The sequence below is a fragment of the Colobus angolensis genome, unplaced genomic scaffold (genome assembly GCF_000951035.1).
Source record: "Colobus angolensis palliatus isolate OR3802 unplaced genomic scaffold, Cang.pa_1.0 Scaffold224, whole genome shotgun sequence".
Classification (NCBI taxonomy): domain Eukaryota; kingdom Metazoa; phylum Chordata; class Mammalia; order Primates; family Cercopithecidae; genus Colobus; species Colobus angolensis.
Window position 1 is genome coordinate 7,184,583 of NW_012115422.1, and position 21,070 is coordinate 7,205,652.

The following is a 21,070-nucleotide window of genomic DNA, read 5'->3' on the forward strand; positions in this document are numbered from 1 at the left end:
ACATGTGTCTTTTTGGTAGAAGGATTTGTTTTCTTTTGGACATACACCCAGTAATGTGATTGCTGGATGGTAGTTTTGTTTTATGTTCTTTAAAACACCTCCGAACTGCTTTCCATAGTGGATGAACTAATTTGCATTTCCACTGTCAGTGTGTAAGTGTCCTCTTTCTCTGCAGCCTTGCTAGCTTCTGTTGTTTTTTGACTTTTTGATAACAACCATTCTGACTAATGTGAAATGGTATCTCATTGTGGTTTTGATTTACATTTCTCTAATGATTGGTGATATGGAGCAATTTTTAATATATTTGTTGTCTGTATGTCTTCTTTTGAGAAGAGTCTGTTCATTACTTTTGCTCATTTTCAATGGGGTTATTTGTTTTTTGCTTGTTCAATTGTTTAAGATCCTTATAGATTCTGGATATTAGATCTTTGTCAGATGAATAGTTTGTGAATATTGTCTCCTACTTTGTAGGTTGGTCTGTTTGCTCTGCTGATAGTTTCTTTGGCTGTGCAGAAGCTTTTTAGTTTAATTAGGATCCATTTGACTTTTTTTTTGTTTTTATTGCAATTGGTTTTTGAGGACTCAGTCTTCTTTTCCAAGGCTGATGCATGGAATTATGTTTCCTAGGTTTTCTCTAGGTTTTAAATTTTTTCCCTGCTTTATTTTTTGAAAGAAACAAACAAACAAAAAAAACTTTTTTAGACTTCTTTTGAAATAGATGGCACTGACCTCATATTAAAGTTTGACCTTCAAAGGCAAATGAGGTAGTGGTTACGTTTAGATGGGGAAAGTCCAAGGGTTTTGTGGCTGTGCAGAAAGTGCTATGTATGTTTAGATATTTCCATATAATTTAGGCAAGATTAGAGAAGAGAAAGAAAACTGCATGGCTTTTCTAAACAATAGCAGTTTTTTTGTGGTCTCTTTTTAATTTACTTGTTTGGGTCAGAGAGGTGATGTGGCATGCTGGTTAAGGGTACCAACCTAGGAGTCTGAAGCAGTTATTGGATTTACAAGCTCTGTGACCTTGAGCAAGTTACTTAGCCTCTCTCTGCTTATTTCCTCGTCGTAAAATGAAGGTAATAAGAGTATATACTTCACAGAATTATTGTGAAGATTAAGTAAATGAAAATATTAAAATGCTTAGAGTAATACTTGACATATTATACATGCTTCATGTGTTAGCTATATTATTATTATCTGTAAAATAGCATCAACTCTCCCTTCCAAAGTGCCTTTGTAAATACAACATACCTGAGAACATGTGTCTTATAAAGTCATGCTACATTATGCAATGTTAAATACACATTTTCTTATATGTCAAGGAAAACTGACAGGCCATGGGGTTGACTTTATAGTTGGAAAGTGTCCTTGCTATCACCTTCTAGAATTCTTAAAGTTTGAAGTCTTACATTTAAATCTTCAATCCATTTTGAGTTAGTTTTTTTATTTTTAATTTTTATTTTTTTTGAGACAAGGTCTTGCTCTGTCTTCCAGACTGGAGTGCAGTGGCACAATCTTGGCTCACTGCAACCTCTGCCTCCCAGGCTCAAACAATCCTGCCTCAGCCTGCTGAGTAGCTGGGACTTCAGGGATGTGCCACCATGCATGGCTAATTTTTGTAAGTATAGGGTTTTGCCATTTTGCCCAGGCTAGTTGAACTTCTGGACTCAAGTGATCTGCCTGCCTCGGTCTCCTGAAGTGCTGGTATTAAGGCATGAACCACTGTGCCTGGTCAAGTTAATTTTTGTATGTGGCGAAAGGTTAGGAATCCAGTTTCATTCTTTTGCATATGGCTCACCAGCTATCCCAGCACCATTTATTGAATTAGGGGATCCTTTCTTCGTTGCTTATTTTTGTCAACTTTGCCAAAGATTAGTAGGTTTGCAGCTTTACTTCCCAGTTCTCTATTCTCTTCTGTTGGTCTATATGTCTGTTTTTGTACCAGTACCATGCTGTTTAGGTTATTGTAGCCTTATAGTATAGTCAGGTAGTATGATGCCTCCAACTTTGTTCTTTTTGCTTAAGATTACTTTGGCTATTTGGGATCTTTTTTTGGTTCCATATGAATTTTAGACTAGTTTTTCCCAATTCTGAGAAAAATTACATTTGTAGTTTGAAAGAAAAAATGTTGAATCTGTGGATTTGTGAGACCAATATGGCCACTTTAATAATACTGATTCTTCCAGTCTATGAGCATGGAATATTTTCCATTTGTTTGTGTAACCTATTATTTCGTTGTTTGAGCTGATTTGTGTACAGATATTGGAGAACCAATTTTGTTCATGTTTTTTAGTTATAGTGATGTCATGCTTCAGATATTTGTATTTCACCACTGACATAAAAGCCTTCATTTAACCCAGACATGCTATTATTTCTTCTGAATCCACATGCTAATTATCAATTTCTTGATAATGCATTAATGCTTGATCTTTAAAATACACAGAGGTTGGTTAGACATATTATGAGCTTCCCTGACCCTTGAGAATTGCTGTAGAACTTGGTTTAAGTCCCAAATTCATGGCCAGAATGCTTTCCCTAATTGCTGAAAATTCTCAGCAAATTCCTCAAGACCCTGTCTGTATCTACTCCTATATTTAAGAATGTTGCCTTTTCACATATGTGCTAACCTCCAAGCCTTCTGGTTTTTTTTTTTTTTCATCCACTGGTAGCAAGATTTTGTGAATTTTATAGACAAATGAAAACATAGGGGCTCTCTACAGAAATCCCATTACATACTACAACATAGACTTTCCTCTTGCTTCAGCTCTGTTTTATCATTTATTCTCATTTCTCCTTTTCCTTTCTTGTCTTTTCTCTTTCTTTACAAAAAGAAAAAAAAGTCAGTTCATGCCCTTGTCTCAAACCAGTTTTACCCACACTCAGGTCCTATTATCTCTTGCCTTCCATTCCAAGCAAGTTTATTGCTGCATTTCCTTAACAAAGAGTTGCTCTCTTTCTAAGAATTCTTCTACCAGCTAAAATAGTTATTATTTTTTATTTTTTATTTATTTATTTATTTTTAATACAAGCATTTCCAAGCTGGCCACATTAATTATGTCTAAAAAGCAAAGCTTGACAATGTGTGGGATTTATAGGGAACCTAGAAGTGGAAAGCATTGTAAAAAGGCAAACGTTTAACAATAGGATGAAGACCGTAAAGTAGCCAGCGTATTAACTAATATAAGATCTTCTCTGCATTATTAGTGTTCTCCAAGTTTCCACAGAGTGCTATATTTACTGCAATACTCTCTTCCACTGGGTATTTTAAAACTTACAGAGGGATGTGAAATTCATAAAGATTCTCCAATACCTTCTCATCATGTAATGACAAGGACCCTGAGGCACAGTGAAGTGACTTCTCTAAAACCACACAGCTAATTGGAAATGTAACTTAAGCTGGATTTGCAGTCTATTGTCTGCCTGCTGGAGACTGGTAACTGGGCTGTTGGAGTAAATTGGTCATGAGAGCCTGAGCTGAACAGGAAAAAATATTTAAGTTCTCACTGATACAAATTCTGCTCTAAAAGCTCCTCTAATAGCTGTGATTTTTAAAGACGAAGAGGTTCCCCTCCAGAAATTTCTGCTAAAGGAATTAAATTTCTGGCTTTACCATTTGATGGTCTCTGAATTACAAAAATCCAAAAATGTTGGGCCAGACTATCAGCCATGTGCTAGGAGGATAATACTAATTGTAATTAGGTGGCATACGTGGAATGAGAAAGCAAATGTAAGTGTGAGAAAATATTAGCATAAATATCTCACGAAAACAACTTGTGATCTCACTTTCCCTTTTGTGTTTCATAAACACTATTAATATTGTTGTAAAATTATAACCATGCGGCAGTAAAGCAGTGGTCTTGTTCCTTGGCTAAGTCAATTGTTTTATAGGATGCTTCAATGAAATTGCCTTAGGCATATTTCCCAAACTTGCTGGATCGTATTTTTTTAAATGGGATTCTTACTATTTGTCAACTTTTGGAAACACTGGTCTAAAGCTCTGTATCTTACTGTGTTTTTTTGTAAAGAATCATCTAGAGGAAGGGAGAGAACTTGGTAAAAAGGTAGATGTCTGAATCTCATCCCTAGGACTCTAATTCAGAAATTCTGGAATGGGGTTAGAGAATATACTTTTTAATAAGTTTCTCTGATAATTCTAAAGGAGGTATTTAGAATCCACCCTTTCAGAAATGCTAGTCCACAGGCTATATACCAAAGTAAATTCTTAATATGTTTGCTTTGGATTTAAGTGTATGTCTATAACTGAAACATTTCCCCAGAGACTCACAATAAATCATTTGTTTGAATTTGTCTTATTTCTCCAACTGCTTTGAAGGCATTAACCTAAAATGGTAATTTTATTTTATTCCTTCACACATCATATTTTCCCATGATTTGATATTTAAATTATAATAGTAATGTACACTTCTTATTACAATTAAATCTACAAATATGTATAGAAGAAAAGTTAACCATTGTAGATCAGTGATACACCCTACTTATTATATGCACCCTGTGTCACCCATTCCCAAGCCTCTGGGGTTAACATTAATAGCCTGGTATTATTCTATACCTTTCTCTTTGCTTGTTGAAATACATGCAGACATAAATCCCCATATATACAAAAACTTGCTTTTTTACATAATAAATATCCCCTTGACATTCCCACATATCAGCAGACATATCTAATTTGGTTTTATCAAATCTTTTATTAATTCACACATTCATAGAATCACATACTTTATATGTATACTTTCTACATAAAAGAGATAATCTCTTATGTACCCTCTCTTAAAATTAGTAGTTTAATTTCCTATTTGAGTGGTCTTCCCCCTCCCTTTTTTCTTTCATGCCCTACTTTTCCAGCTCCTTCCGATCTTATTGAACACCTAAAAACTTCTTTATCTTTTTATATTTTCCTCTATCCTCATCTAACCACATATAAAATACTTTGTCTATTAATTCATGCATCCACCTTTCTTCTGTCTATCTATCACCTTAAACACTTTTCTGCATCTTTTGTTAATCCCTCGATAGTACCTTGTACAAATGTCACCACATCAAGTGGCATAGACCAATTCATTCCTTTTAATCGTTATGTAAATATTCCACAGTGAATATTCTGCCATTCCTCTTTATTGATGAGTATTTATTTTATTTCCCTTTTTTGACATTATTAACAAAAGTACAGGGAATATTCTTACACTGGTGATCTTTATCATTATGGAATACATTGTTAGGAGCAGGATTGCTAAGAAATAAAACAAAAAAGATACTGTCTTACTGCTTTCCAAAAAGGTTGCAATAACTTATATTTCCACTCTCCATGGCAGCAGTGTGTGTCATTTTAAAATTTTTGTCATTATAATGAATGTAGTGATATTTTATTGTTACATTAATTTATATTTTATAAACTTATAGTAAATTTATGCTTCTTTTTCACGTTTGCCATTTAGATTAGCTCATTAGTGAATTACCTATATTCTTTGCTCATTTTTCTATTAAGTTCTTTCCATTGTCAACTTTAAAGGGATCTTTGTATCTCATATCAATGAGATACATTAGTATATTTTGATATTTTTCCTATGTAAATCATTGTTATGTAGATTCTGTATAGGAATACTTTCCTATAGAGACTATTCTCAAATATGCCTCCTTTCTTGTTTGTGGCTTCAGGGATTTTCTGTCTTGGTGAAGAGAGATTTCGTACTCCTGAACTTGTTTTATAAATTTTCCTTTATGATTTTAATGTTTTAAACATTTAAGTCTTCTATCCTGCTAGTATAATTTATTGTTGCTTATGGTATGAGGAAAAGGCTTCATATTGTTTTCTCCTGGGTTAAATAAATAACTTGTATGCAGAATATAATAAACCCTTCACTCTTTTTTATGTTTTATCATATAGTAAATGAACTTACACATTGAAAGCCATTATCTATATACTCTTTTGTAGTCTAATCTGTTTGTTCCCATGCCAATACCATATTAATTTGATTACAGTAGTGTATTTTGATATTGGATATGATAAGTCTCTCTAATTTATTTTTCATTCCTATTTTCTTGGTTGTTCTTATATATTCTTCAATATAAAGTTTAAGATTATTTTACTCAAGTCTAGAAACATCCTTTTGGAATTCATATTGGAATTGCACAAATTTACATGATACTTTTTAGAGAATTAATGTATTCTCAATTTAAGTCATCAACTAAGAGCATTTTTTTTGTTTTGCCTTTTATGCACACGTTGTTATAAGATCTTTGGTTGTTTTTTAAAAGTAAGGTTTGTTGAGGTATAATTCATATACAGGTACATCTTCATATACAATGAAATTCACCTTTTTAAAGGTGTACTGTTCAATGAATTATGATGAAACATATAGTCATATCTCTACTACCACAATCAAGACATAAGACACATCCATCCCCTCCCAAACATTCCTCCTGCCCCTTTTTGATCACTTTCTTCCCACCCCACTGTCAGCCTCTGGCAATCATGGATCTCTTCTCTTTCAATTAGTTTTGCCTTTTCCAGAATGGCCTATAAATGAAAGCATATAGAATGTAGCCTTTTTCATTGGTTTTGTCACTTAGTATAATGCATTTGAGATGTATCTGGATAGCTGCATATATCAGGGGTTTGCTTTTTTAATTACAGAGTGACTATTACATTGAATATTCACTGTTTGATTTTCTATTTCCAGGTAATAGGCATTTTGTTTATTTTTCTAGTTTGTGGTGACTATGAATAAAGTTGCTTTATATATTTATATATAGGTTTTTGTGTGGACATATGGTTTCTTTTCTCTTGTGTAAATAGGAGTGGGATTGCTGGATTGTTTAAAAAATCATGTTTAGCTTTATAAGATATGAACAAATTGTTTTCCAAAATAACTGTAATATTTTGCATCCACATTGACACTGCATCAGTTTCAGTTGCTCTGCATCCTGTCTAGCACATGATATTGTTAGCATTTTAGTGTGATTTTAGTAATTTTTAAAGATGTGTAGTATCAATGAGATTTTATAAAGTTTTTAATGTGCCTTTTGTGGGATGGCAGGAGAAGATCTGGTTCATTTTTATTTTATTACTATTGCTGTTGTTTCACTCTTTCCTCATTTACGTTTATTTTTTATTATAATAAGAACATTTTAACATGATACTTAATACCTACCCTTTCAACACATCTACCCTTTAGATGTACAGTACAGTATTATTGGGGTTTTTTTTTTTTTTTTTTGAGTCTTGACACTTGTCGCCCAGGCTGGAGTGCAATGGCACAATCTCAGCTCACTGCAACCTCTGCCTCCTGGGTTCAAGTGATTCTCCTGCCTCAGCCTCCTGAGTAGCTGGGATTACAGGTGCATACCACCACACCCGGCTAATTTTTGTATTTTTAGTAGAGACGGGGTTTCACCATGTTAGCAAGACTGGTCTCAAACTCCTGACCTCAGGTGAGCCACCTACCTCAGACTCCCAAAGTGCTAGGATTACAGACGTGAGCCACCATGCCCAGCCAGTACAGTATTCTTTAACATAAGGATAATGTTGTATAGCAGATCTCTGGAACTTATTCATTTTACATAACTGGAACTTTATACCTACTGAATAGTGTCTTACTCTTGGTTTGTGTTGCTATTACAGAATGCCAGAGTCTCATTATTTTATAAAGAAAAGAGACCTATTTAGTTCATGGCTTTGGAGGCTGGAAGTTGAAGCTTCCAGTGATGGCTTCTTGCTGAATCAAAACATTTCAGAGAAACAGAAAGAGACTCAGGCATGTGCAAAAAGGGCAAAACACAAGAGGCAACATCACTTTATATCTACCCACTCTCAGGGGAACTAATCTGTTTCCATGAGAACTAATCTAGGCTCACAAGAAAGAAGTTAATCTGTCTTATCAACATAGTGAACTCTTAAACATGTGATCTCCCAACACTGCCCCACAGGGAACCAAGCTTCAACATGAGCTTTCATGTGGACAAACCATATTCAAACCATAGGAAATACCACCTCCCTATTTTCTCTCCCCACTAGACCCTAACAAGCCCCATTCTACTCTCTGCTTCTATGAGTTTGTATATATTAGATACCTCATATAAGTGGAATCAGGTAGTATTTGTCCTTCTTTGACTTATTTCACTTAGCATTATGTCCTCGTTTGTTCCATGTTGTCTCATATGACAAGATTTTCTCCTTTTTAAAGGCTGAATATTTTACATTGCATGTATAAATCGCAATTGCTTAATCCATTAATCTGTTGATGGACACAGTTTTTTCCACATCTTAGCTATTGCGAATAATGCTGCAATGAAGATGGCAGTGTAAATAACTCTTTGATTTCAATTCTCCTTATTTCAATTCTTTTGCATAAATAACCCAAAGTGAGATTGCTGAATTATACAGTAGTTCTATTTTCAGTTTTTGGTTTCAACTTTAATTTTATCACAGGTGTGCACCACTACACCCAGGTAGTTTTTAATTTTTTGTAGAGACAGGGTCTTAGCTGTTGCCTAGGCTGGTCTTGAACTCCTAGGCTCAGGCAATCCACCCACCTCTGCTGAGAGATTATAGGAGTGAGCCACCACACCCAGCCTGAATTTTTAATAATAATACTGGTATGATAGGGTATCCCATGGTGACTCTGGTTTGTATTTCTCTGATAATTAGTGATGTAGAACATTTTTACATGTGTTTGTTGGCCATTTGTATGTCTTCTTTTCAGAACTGTTCATGTCTTTTGCCCATTTTTTAATGGGGTTGTGTTTTTCTCATTAAGTTAAATTTCCTATAAATTCTGGATATTAGATCTTTGTTGGATACATAGTTTGTGAATATTTTCTCTCATTATGTAGCTTGTCTACTCTCTTGATGGTTTCTTTGGCTGTGCAGAGCTCCACAGTTTATTTAGGTTTCATTTATCAATTTTTGTTTTTGTTGCCATTGCTTCTGGGGACTTAATCATAAATGTGTTCCCAAGTCTCATGTCCAGAATGGTGTTTCCTAGATTTTCTTCTAGAACTCTTGTTTGAAGACTTACATTTAAATCTTTAATTCATCTTGAATTAGTTTTTGTATGTGGTGAAAATTAGAGGTACAATTTTATTCTTCTGCATATGGCTGGCCAGCTATTCCAGCACCATTTATTAAACAGGAACTTCCTTCCCTATTTCTTATTTTTGTCAACTTTGTTGAAGATCAGATGGCTGTAGGTGTATAACTTTATTGCTGGGTTATCTATTGTGTTCCATTGGCTTATGTGTCTGTTTTAGTACCAGTACTATGCTGTTTTGGTTACTGTAGCCTTATAGTATAGTTTCAAGTCTGGTAATGTGATGCCTCCAGCTTTGTTCTTTTTGCTTAAGATTGCTTTGGCTATTTGAGATTTTTGGTTTCGTATTAATTTTAGAATAGTTTTTCTCAATTCTGTGAAAAATGATGTGGGTACGTTGATAGAAATAATGTTGAATCTGTAGATTTGTGTGGGCCAAATGGCCATTTTAACAATACTGATTCTTCCAATCCATGAGCATAAAATGTTTTCCATTTTTAACATCTATGATTTCTTTCAGCAGTGTTTTGTAGTTCTCCTTGTAGTGATCTTTCACCTCCTTGGTTATATGTATTCCTAAGCATTTTATTATTTCATGGCTATTGTAAATGGGGTTGTGTTTCTGATTTGGCTCTCAGCTTGAACATTATTGGTATAGAGAAACACTACTAATTTTTGTATATTGATTTTGTGTCCTGAAACTTTACTGCTGTCATTTTTCAGTTCCAGGAGCTTTATGGCAGATCTTTAGGGTTTTCTCGGTATAGAATCATATTGTCCATGAAGACAGATAATTTGGCTTCTTCTTTGAATATGTGGATGTCTTTTGTTTCTTTCTCTTGCCTGATTGCTTTGCCTAGCACTTTCAGTACTATGTTGAATAGGAGTAGTGAGAGTAGGTATCCTTGCCTTTTTTCCAGTTCTCAAAGGAATGCTTCCTATTTGGGGACATTCAGTATGATATTGGCTATGGGTTTGTCATAGATGGCTCTTATTATTTTGAGGTTTGTTCCTTTGATAACTAGTTTCTTGAGGATTTTTATTATGAATGGATGTTGGATTCTATAAAAAGGTTTTTAGCATTTATTGGGATAATCGTATGGTTTTTGTTTTTAATTCTGTTTATGTGGTGAATCACACTTACTGGTTTATGTATGTTGAACAACCCCTCTCACATCCCAGTAATGCAGCCTACTTGATCACTTGAATTACCTTTTTGATTTGCTGCTGGATTCACTTTGCTAGTATTTTGTTGAGGATTTTGCATCTGTGTTCGTCAGGCATACTGGTCCGTAGTTTTCTTTTTTGTTGTGTCTTTGCCAGGTTTTGGCATCAGGCTGATGCTGGCTTTGTAGAGTGAGTTAGGAAGGAGTTCCTCCTCCTTGATTTTTTAGAATAGTTTCAGTTGAATTTGTACTAGCTCTACTTTGCATGCCTGGTAGAATTCAGCTGTGAATCCATCTGGTCTGGGGCTGTTTTTGGTTGGTAGGTTCTTTATTACTGCTTCAATTTTGGAACTTGATGTTGGTCTGTTTAAGGTTTCAATTTCTTACCGTTGCAATCTTGGAAGATTGTGTGTTTCCAAGAATTCATTTATTATCTATAGAATTTCTAGTTTGTGGGTGTAAAGGTGCTCATAATAATCTCTGAGGGGGGTTTGGATATTTGTGAGATCAGTTGTGATGTCACCTTTATCATTTCTCATTATGCTTATTTGGATCTTCTTTCGTATTTTCTTTGTTAATCTAGTTAGGACTCTATCAGTGTTGTCTGTCCTTTTAAACAACCTACTTTTGGTTTTGTTGATTCTTTTTATAGTTTTTTTGCATCTCAATTTCATCCTGTTCTACTCTGATTTTAGTTATTTCTTTTCTTCCGCCAGCTTTGGAGTTACTTTGTTTTTGTTTTTCTGGTTCCTCTATGTGTGATGTTAGATTGTTAATTTGAGACCTTTCTAATTCTTTGTAGTAGGTGTTTCCCACTATAAAATTTCCTCTTAATACTGTTTTTGCTGCATCCCAGAAGTTTTGGTACATTGTGTCTCTGTTTTCATTATTTCAAATAATTTCTTTATTTCTGCCTTAAAATCATTGTTTACTCAAAGTCATTCAGGTATAAGTTATTTCCTTGTAATTGTATGGTACTGAGAGATCTCCTTGGTATTGCTTTATATGTTTATTCCATTGTGTTCTGAGAGTTTGGTTGGTATGATTTTGATTTTTTTGAATTAATGAGACTTGCTGTATGGTTGAGCATGTAGTTGATACTGGAGTATGTTCCTTGTGTAGATGAGAAGAACGTGTATTCTGTGGTTTATGGGTGGAATATTTTGTAGATGTCTGTCAGTGGCAGTTTGTCAAGTATCACATTTATGTTCAGAATTTCTTTGTTACTTTTCTGCCTTGATGATCTGTCTAATGCTGTCAGTGTTGTGTTGAAGTCCCCTAGTATTATTATGTAGCTGTCTAAATCTTCTTATATATCTAGAATTACTTGTTTTTTGAATCCGGGTGCTCTAATGTTGAGTGGATATATATTTAGGATATATGTACAACAAAAAGTTAAAGTGTCTTGTTGAATTGAACCTTTTATCATTATGCAATGCCCTTCTTTGTTCTTTTTTTCTTTCTTTCTTTTTTGAGACGGAGTCTCACTCTGTTGCCCAGGCTGGAGTGCCTTGGCATGATCTTGGCTTACTACAGCCTCTGACTCCCTGGTTCAAGTAATTCTCCTGCCTCAGCCTCCCGAGTAGCTGGGACTACAGACATGCACCACCATGCGCAGCTAATTTTTATATTTGTAGTAGAGACAAGGTGTCACTATATTGGCCAGGCTGGTCTCGAATCTCTGATCTCGTGATCCACCCACCTCGACCTCCCAAAGTGATGGGATTAGAGGTGTGAGTCACCACACCCAGCCTCTTTGTTCCTTTTTTGAGGGTGATGGTTTAAAATCTGTTTTATCTTATATGAGAATAGGGACAGCTACTTGTTTTTGTTTTCTGTTTGCATGGAAGATCATTCTCCAACACTTTACTTTTAGCGTATGAGTGTCGTTATGTATGAGATGGGTTTCTTGAAGATAGCAGACAGATGCATATTGTTTTTTTGTCCAACTTCTCACTCTGTGTCTTTTATGTGAGGCATTTAGACCACTCACATTCAAGATTAATATTGATATGTAAAGTTTTAATCCTATTGCAAAGTTATTAACTTGTTGCTTTGCAGTTTCTACTGTGTGGTTGCTTTATAGGATTCGTGGGCCATGTATTTAAGTATGTTTTTGTGGTAGAAGATATTGTTCTTTTGTTTCCGTATTTAGAACTCTCTTAAGGATCTCTCATAAGACTGATCAGGTGGTAACACATTTCTTCAGCACTACTTTTCTGGAAAAGCTTTTATTTCTACTTTGCTTATGAAGCTTGGTCTGGTGGAATATGAAATTATTCATTGGCATTTCTTTTCTTTAAGAATCCTGAAAATAGGGCCCTAGTCTCTCCTAGCTTGTAAGATTTCTGCCAAGAAGTCCATTATTAGCCTGATGAGGTTCCCTTTGTACATGAACTGACCTTTTTCTCCAGCTGCTTTTTAAGATTTTTTTCTTTAGCATTGACCTTGAATAATCTGGCAATGATATGCCTTAGTGATGTTCATTTTATATAGTATTTCAATGCATTCTCTGGATTTTTTGTAACTAGATGTCAACCTTCCTAAGAATATTAGGAAAATTTTCTTGAATTATTTCCTCAAGTATATTTTCCAGGTTGTTTACTTTTTCTCCTCTTTTCTCAGGAATGCCAATAATTCATATGTTGGTCACTTTATATAATCTCATATTTCTCAAAGACTGATCATTAAAATCGTTTTTTCTTTATTTTTGTCTGACCATGTTAGTTCAAAGGCCTGTTCTTAAAGCTCTGAAATTCTTTCTTCTGCTTGGTTCAACCTATTACTAAAGCTTTCAATTATATTTTGAAGTTCCTTAAGTGAAATTTTCAATTCCAGAAGCTGTTACTGATTTCTTTTTAGGATGCTTAGTTCTTCCTTCACTTCCTATATTACTTTAGAAGTTTTTTTGTGTTGATTTTCAACCTTGTCTTGGATCTCTTTGATCTTCCTTGCAAATCATGCTTTGAATTCTTTGTCAGTCAATTCTGATTTTCAATTTCGGTTAGGGACCACTGCTAGAAAGCCAGCGTGATTCTTTGATGCTATCAGTTCATTCAGATTTTTTCATGGTGCCCAAATTCTTGTGCTAGTTTTTTTCTAATCTGAAAATAGTGGTGCTTCTAATTTTAGTAATTATTTTCTTACAGATTGAATTTTTTTCTTTTTCTTTCTTTTCTTACAATTTTTTTCTTACCCTTTCTCTTCCCTCCACCCTTTCCTAGGGGTTATGGCCATAGAGAATGCTGGGTAGGGTCTTTGGGCTTTGCTTCTATAGCCCTATGCACTAATATTGGCAGGCTTTTTACTGGTCTTTGCAGTTTGACCTACGAGCCAGTAGATGTTTATAGGTAAGAACTTGCTGTGGCCAATGTGGCTGGGTATATACTTTATCCTTGTTTACTGGCAGAAGCTCTCTGGTGCCTTACGCAATGTGCTGGTCTGTGGCATGCACAGTCATCTGAGCTCCCTGCTCAACCCTGAGGGGGAGGGGCTGAGGTGGATTAGGCTAGATTAGGCAGATCTGCCTACAGGTTCTCTGATAATAGGCACAAGCACCAGCACTAGAGGGAGAATTCAGTAGGTGGCCACCAAGTGCCCAGAGGTATGTCTAGGCATGCATCTGGGAACCCTCCTTAGCCTCAAGTTTTCTGCATGCATTTGGAGGAAAACCTAACCTCCTAAACCAGGAGAGTGGGTGTTCCAGATACCTGGAGATCTGCATGTGTGCAGAGCAGAGAGAGTCCCACTGCACCACAATCTAGGCCCAGGAAGGGTGAGGCAGCTTAGGCAGCTGAACAAGGAGAATTGGTGCTCCAAATGCCTAGAAATCTGCTTAAGAGTAGAGTGGAGAAGGCCCTGCTGTACCATAATGTTAGCAGGGCAGGCTGGGACACCGAGCAATGGCACATGCAGGCTAATTTCAGGACATAAATCTGGTCCTGGAAACTTCACCTGTAGCAGCTCTCTTCACACCCTGGGCTTGTGATGAGGGAGAGCACAATTCCCATGACTACTGTTGAGGCACTTTCTCCAGTTCTGGTTGTGGAGGCCCCTAGCCCACTCTAAAGATGGCACTGCAATCTCTGGCCTGAGACTAAAATGCTTGTGTGGCCATGCTACCAGGTTGCTAAAGAATGAGTGACTTTGTATGCACCCAGATTAAAAATGATGTCCTGCTTTCAGTCCCAGATGTGGGAAGATGTCTGCAGCTTTTCCCAGTGTCTTTCTCTCACAGCATCTCCAGGCCTCTCCTGAAGTTAGCTCCAGGGCTTGGAGAAATAAAGTGCTCTCCCTCAGCCTGGGTTACTTGGATCCCCAGTGGAAAGGTGAGTCACAGAGGAAGGTTGTCTTCCTCTCTGACATACTGGGGCTTCATTCACTTTCATCAGCTAGACACTGTCACACAGGCTATTTGCTGGGATTCTCCTCCCTGGGATCTGAGGTGTCCTTCCCAATTCTGGTGGATTCCAGTTTTCCTTCTTGAAATAAAGCTCACAGAGTTGATCTTTATGCACTATCTCACTATTTTCAAGTGGCTGAGGCATGTTAAAGGCTTCTAATCCACCATCTTGAAAAACAAACCAACCTATTTTTCACTTTTAGAGTAACCTCCAAACTGTCTTCCATAACGGCTTCACCATTTTATATTTACTTCAACAGTGTACAAGTGTTCCCTTTTTTCCACATCCTAAGCAACACTTTTCAAAAAAAAGAAATGATTTTTCTAACAGGTGTGAAGTGATATTTCACTGAAGTTTTAATTTGCATGTCCCTGATGATCAGGGATATTGAACATCTTTTTGTATACCTGTTGGTCATTTGTATGTTTTCTCTGAAGAAACATCGATTCATGTCATTTTCCCATTTTAAGTCACATTATTTTATTTTATTTTTTGCTATATGGATATAGAAACTACTTATCTATTTGGATGTAAATGTGTTATCAGATGTGTGGCTGGCAAATATTTTCTCCCATTCTGTAGGTTGTCTCTTCACTCTGTTGTGCAGAAGCTTCTTAGTTTGATGCAACCCCACTTCTCTATTTTTGCTTTTGTTACCTATGTTTTGGTGGCATATCTAATACATCATTGCTAAGACCGACGACATGAAGATTTTCCTTTAACTTTTTTTTTCTAGGAGTTTTGTAGTTTCAAGTTTTATTTTTAAGTCCGTAATGTATTTTGAGTTGATTTTTGTGTAAGATGGGCCTGAATTCTGGCCTGCAGGATGGTTCTGAACTCTGGGTCAACTGGAATTAGCCTGGAGCCTGGGGCTGGCTGAAAGCCATGGGGACTGGCCTGGCTCTGAGGCAGGCCTAGAGCTTGAGTCCACAGAAGCAGTCCTGAAGCCTGGAACTACAGGGTCCTCCTAACACTCGGATGGGCCTGGAAACTAGGTTGGCAGATGCCAGACTGGTAATAGGGCAGGCTTGGAGGCTGAGGTAGGCCTGGAGCTTGAGTCTGGAGGATGAGTCTTGGAGCCTGGGGGTGTTGAGGGGTTGGCTTGGTGCCAGATTTCACTGGGATATGCCTGGTGCTGCTATCTGGGGCAAAGGCAGGTGCACACTTCATTCTTCTTCTCTCACATGCAGGGTGTCTCTCTCCATACTATGCAGCCTGAGCTTGGAGGGAAGATTATATGAACAAGGTGAAACTGTCCTTCCTATCCTTTTCAATGTATCTTTTCTTATTTATGTGGTAAACTCAAGTTATATAATCTCTCACCTGAATTCTCTAACTCTTGTAAAGGTATTTTCATGTGTCATAGTTCAAATTGATGTTTCTTCAGGGAGACAAACAGTTAAAAGTCCCAAGTCCTGCTGATATCACTTCTTTATTGCATAGCAATAAAGCCCTTATGACCTTTATGATTTCTGCAGTATCTGTTGTAATGTTCCCTCTTTCATTTCTGATTTTATTTTTCTAGTTTTCTTTTTTTCTTAATGTATCTAAAGTTTTGTCAATTTTATCTTTTCATAAACCAACTCTTAGTTTTGTTGAATTTTTCAATTGTTTTTCTATTATCTACTTTATTTATTTCTGCTCTACTATTTATTATTTCCTTTCTTCAGCCAACTTTAGGCATATTTTATTCATCTTTCTCTAAGTTCTTGAGTTATAAAGCTAGTATTTTTATTTTCAGTTTTTCTCATATTGGCATTTATTGCTATAAACTTCCCTCTTATTACTGCTTTTGTTGTCTCCCATAAGTTTTGAAATGCTGTCTTTTCTTTGGCTTAGACTATTTCCTAATTTCTCTGTTTATTTATTCTTCATCCATTAGATGTTCAGAAATGCTGTTTAATTTTCACATATGTATGAATTTTTCAGTTTTCCTTCTGTTTTTGATTTCTTGTTTCATTCACTTGTGGTTGGAAAAGATACTTGGTATGATTTTAATCTTCTTAAATTTGCTAAAACTTCTTTGGTGACCTAACGTGTGATCTATTCTAGAGAACTTTTCATGTGCACTTGAGAAGAATGTACGTTCTGGTGCTGTTAGGTCATATGTTCTGTATATATCTGTTAGGTTCATTTGGTCTATAATATTATTCAAGTCCACTGTTTCCTTATTGATTTTCTGTCTGGATGTGTGGAGGATACACAGTGACCTTTGTGTTACAAACCAAATAATATTTCACAAGGTCTTTACAATATCAGGAAATACTTTTAAGGACCATAATTTTGATTATATTTATTATTATTTTCTTCAGGTAATATCTCTTGCAAGCTTTTCATTAGCAAATTTTGAAGTAATATTAAATATAATAAAAATCTCCCACCATGTAACATAAAGTAATTTTTTCATTGAATTCACCTCATATATTTTTTTCTCTACACATTGATATATTTACAAATGATTTCTTTTTCATTAAATATTCTTTGAAAATATACATGTATTTTTTAAAATGTATACTTCAGCTTGCTTCTGCTTTCTGTTTTGTTTCTAGGACAATCTTTTCTTATTAAAGTATCACATGGTTTTAATCATTGTAGATTTATCATGGACCTTAATCTGGTATTATTCATTTTCTTTTATTATTTTTCTGATTTACCAATTTTTGAATTAAAAAAAATTTCAAGGTGTTTTACTAAATCACTGAGTTTTCTACCTATCCATGAAAAAAATTCTAGTTGACTCATTTTTTTATGCCTCTGAATACCTGTAATATATTTGTCTCCTTTGCACATAAATCAAAGGTCAACTAATTCTTTAAAGGATCTTTAATTCTTAAAGACTATTTTAATCAAATTTTCTATACAATATTTCATTGCCTGCTGCAAATTAGTTTCAGACAAGATGTTGGTAAAAGGCTGATTTTTTATTCTTTGAAATTAACCCCAAGTAACTTTTCTCTCTTTGGATATTTGTATGATTTTTTCTCTATCTTTGGCAATCAAGAATTTCACCAAAATAAGTCCAGTAATGCCTCTTTACTCATTTTCCACAGAATTCCATAAATCTATTCCAGGTTGCAGATATCTGCCTATCCTTCTATTTTTAAAGTTCTGAAAATATTTCTACTCCCTTGTTTGTTTCTCTCCCATAGAAACTTATTGCTAATTTGTGTCTCCATTCTCTGCTTCCTCCTATATTTGGCATTTTCCTTTATATCTTTATCCTTCCCTCTCCATTGGCATATGGCTTCTAGTTCCCTGCATCAACCATTTCTACATGTAAATGCACATTAGAATCACCTAGAGGACTTTTTATAACACACGTTTTCAGGATGAATTCTATAAACTGAATTAGACTCTGCAAAGGGAGTTTCCTATATTTGTGTATTTGAATCAGTCCATGTGATTTTTATGCAGTTGGCTTGTTGACAAGAATTTGAGAACCAATATTCTAAATCATGTTTCTGTCTCACTTTAGTGTTGACTCTGCACTCCATTGCCTTCAATATAGATTTTTTATTTTATTTCTCCGAATTATTTTCATATATCTGCCTACTCCGTTTTTGTCTTAGCTAGTATTCTTTCTTGTCATGTCAGTTCATCTCTTATTTCATAGAGTCTATAAAACCAGATGAAATCGCATTTTCTTCTGTGTTCACAGGTGTGCATTTCTCCCAAATCTTAAGTAGATTAGCTTTCTTCTTTATGCTGTAAAATCTTTCCATAGGTTTCTTGAACTAGAAACGATATAGTCAAGCTTAACATGCCATTTACTGCCAGACTTTCTTTCTCAGAATACATACTAGAACAAAAGTTAATCTACACAGTCCCTAGTGAAATTTTTATTTTATAAATTTTTTTACTAACTCTCCTTTGACGTGGGGAAATGGGTTATTTTTCTTTGATTACCCATTTTTTTTTAAATACAAGTAAGTGACGTATTTCTGAATACTATGTAAGAAGAAAATTTCAGTCTCAATGGAAGAGACTAGAGAACCCAGAAATAAAACTGCACACCTACAGCCATCTGCTTTTTTACAAAGTTGACAAAAATGAGCAATAAGGAAAGGACTCCCTATTCAATAAATAGAGCTGGGATTGCTGGCTGTCCATATGCTGGAGAATGAAACTGGACCTTCCACGACATGCAGAAACTTACTCAAGAGGGATGAAATATTTAAATGCAAGACCTCAAACTGTAAGAATCCTAGAAGGTAAACTAGAAAGCACCATTCTGGACATCAGTCTGGGGAAAGAAGTTATGATTAAGTCCTCAAAAACAATTCCAAAAAAATTTGACAAATGAAACCTAATTAAACTGAAGAACTTTTTCACTGCCAAATAATAATAATAAACGGACAGCATAGAGGATGGGGGAAAATATTTACAAACTATCCATCCAACAAAGGTCTAATATCCAGAATCTATAAGAATCTTAAACAAATGAACAAGCCAAAAGCAAATAACTTCATTAAAAAAGGGCAAAATACGTGAACAGACATTTCTCAGGAGACATACAAGTGGCCAAAAATATGAACCAATGCTCCACATCACTAATTATCAGAAAAATGCAAATCAAAACCACATTGTGTGATAATATCTCATCCTAGTCAAAATGGCTGTTATTGGAAGGTTAGAAAACAACAGATGCTGGTGAGGCTATGGAGAAAAGGGAGCTCATACATTGTGGTGGAAATGTAAATTAGTTCAGCCACTGTGAAAAGCAGTTGGGAGATTTCTCAGAGAACTTAAAAATGGAACTACTATTTGGCTCAGCAATCCCTTACTGAGCATATATATACAAAAAAATATATATATATATCCTACCAAAAAGACACATGCACTTGTAAGTTCATCGCAGCACTATTCACAAGAGCAAAGACATGAGATCAACCTAAGTGCCCATTAATGTAGATTGGATAAAGAAAATGTGGTACATATACACCAAGGAATACTACACAGCCATAAAAAAGAATAAAATTATGTTCTTTGCAGCAAAATAGATGCAGCTGGAGGCCATTATCCTAAGTGAATTAATACAGGAACAGAAAACCAAATGCTGCATGTTATCACTTACACATGGCAGCAAAACATTGGGTAAACATGAACATAAAGAGGGCAACAATAGACCCTGGTGACTACTAGAGGATGGGGCAAGAGGTTCAAGGGTTGAAAAACTATAACTATTGGGTAATTGGGTACCATGTTCGGTGCCTGGGTGTTGGGTTCAATTGTGCCCCAAACTCAAACATCATACAACGTACCCAGGTGGTGACAAACATGCTTCTAAAATAAAAGTTGAAGTCATAAAAAAAGAGAAAGTTTCAGTCCCTTATGGACACTGGGTATTCCCAGAGCTTTCCTGGCTTTGCCCTTACCTATCACCAAGGATATCCCAGGTTGCACCTTATTATAGCCTATACTCTTTACTCCTGGCCAAGTTGCATTGCTAGAAGATGTGGCTTCATTAATGGATGTAGGAATGAAGTTATTGAGAGATAATGGAGGCATGGAAGAAAGAACCAATTCTGGCTGTTGTACATAATATACCTTATATAAGAGGGACGTTAGTAGTTCCAGGCCCATTCCTCTGGTATTAGGGCTTCCTGGAAGTGAGTGGACACTTTCTCTTATGTAATTTCTCTTTAGCTATATTGTTGATTCAAAGATCTAGACCAGCACTATCTCTTAGAACTATGCCAGCCACGCAATGTAATTTAAAATTTTCTAGCAGCCACATTTAAAAATTCAAATAAAAACAAATGAAGTTAATTTTAATATTGTATTTAACTCAATATATACAAAATTATTTAAGCATGTAATCAATACAAATAATTATTTATGATGTATGAAGTCTTTGAAATCTGATGTATATTTTTCACTTACAAAAAATTTCCATGTGAAATAGCCACTTTTCAAGTTCTCACCAACATGTTGCCCTCGCACAGTCAACTCTGGACATTGATCACTTCTCAGTCCGCTCGACTATACAATTTTAGAAGGGGCATTTCCTCCCAGAGTTTAGCAGCATCTTTATAGATATCTTTGGCTTCTACTGTGAGAAGTTTGACTGTGTGAATTCAAACCCGCTATCTAGCAAGTGTTTCTCCCTGAAGGAGCCTTACATTTAAAATTAAAAAGTTATTTTATTGTTTTGAATATTAAATATGGAGTATTATTGAAATACAATACAATGTTCAGTTAGTTGCTTTACTACAGTAAGAAAAAAATCTGATAAGAACTGCCTTATTTGGCTTTTGCTGTAAAAATGCTCAATATTTATATAGTTTGTTGATTTTAAACTGACTTCAATAACGTTTCTTGGAAAATCCTTGAAACATAGGTTATTTCTTTCCCTCAAAAGTCCAAATATTCCCATATTTTTGTGCTAACAGCTGACAAATTGAACTTTTTTCTTCTTCTGGAACACCAGCTTCCTTAATCTTAAACCTGATGA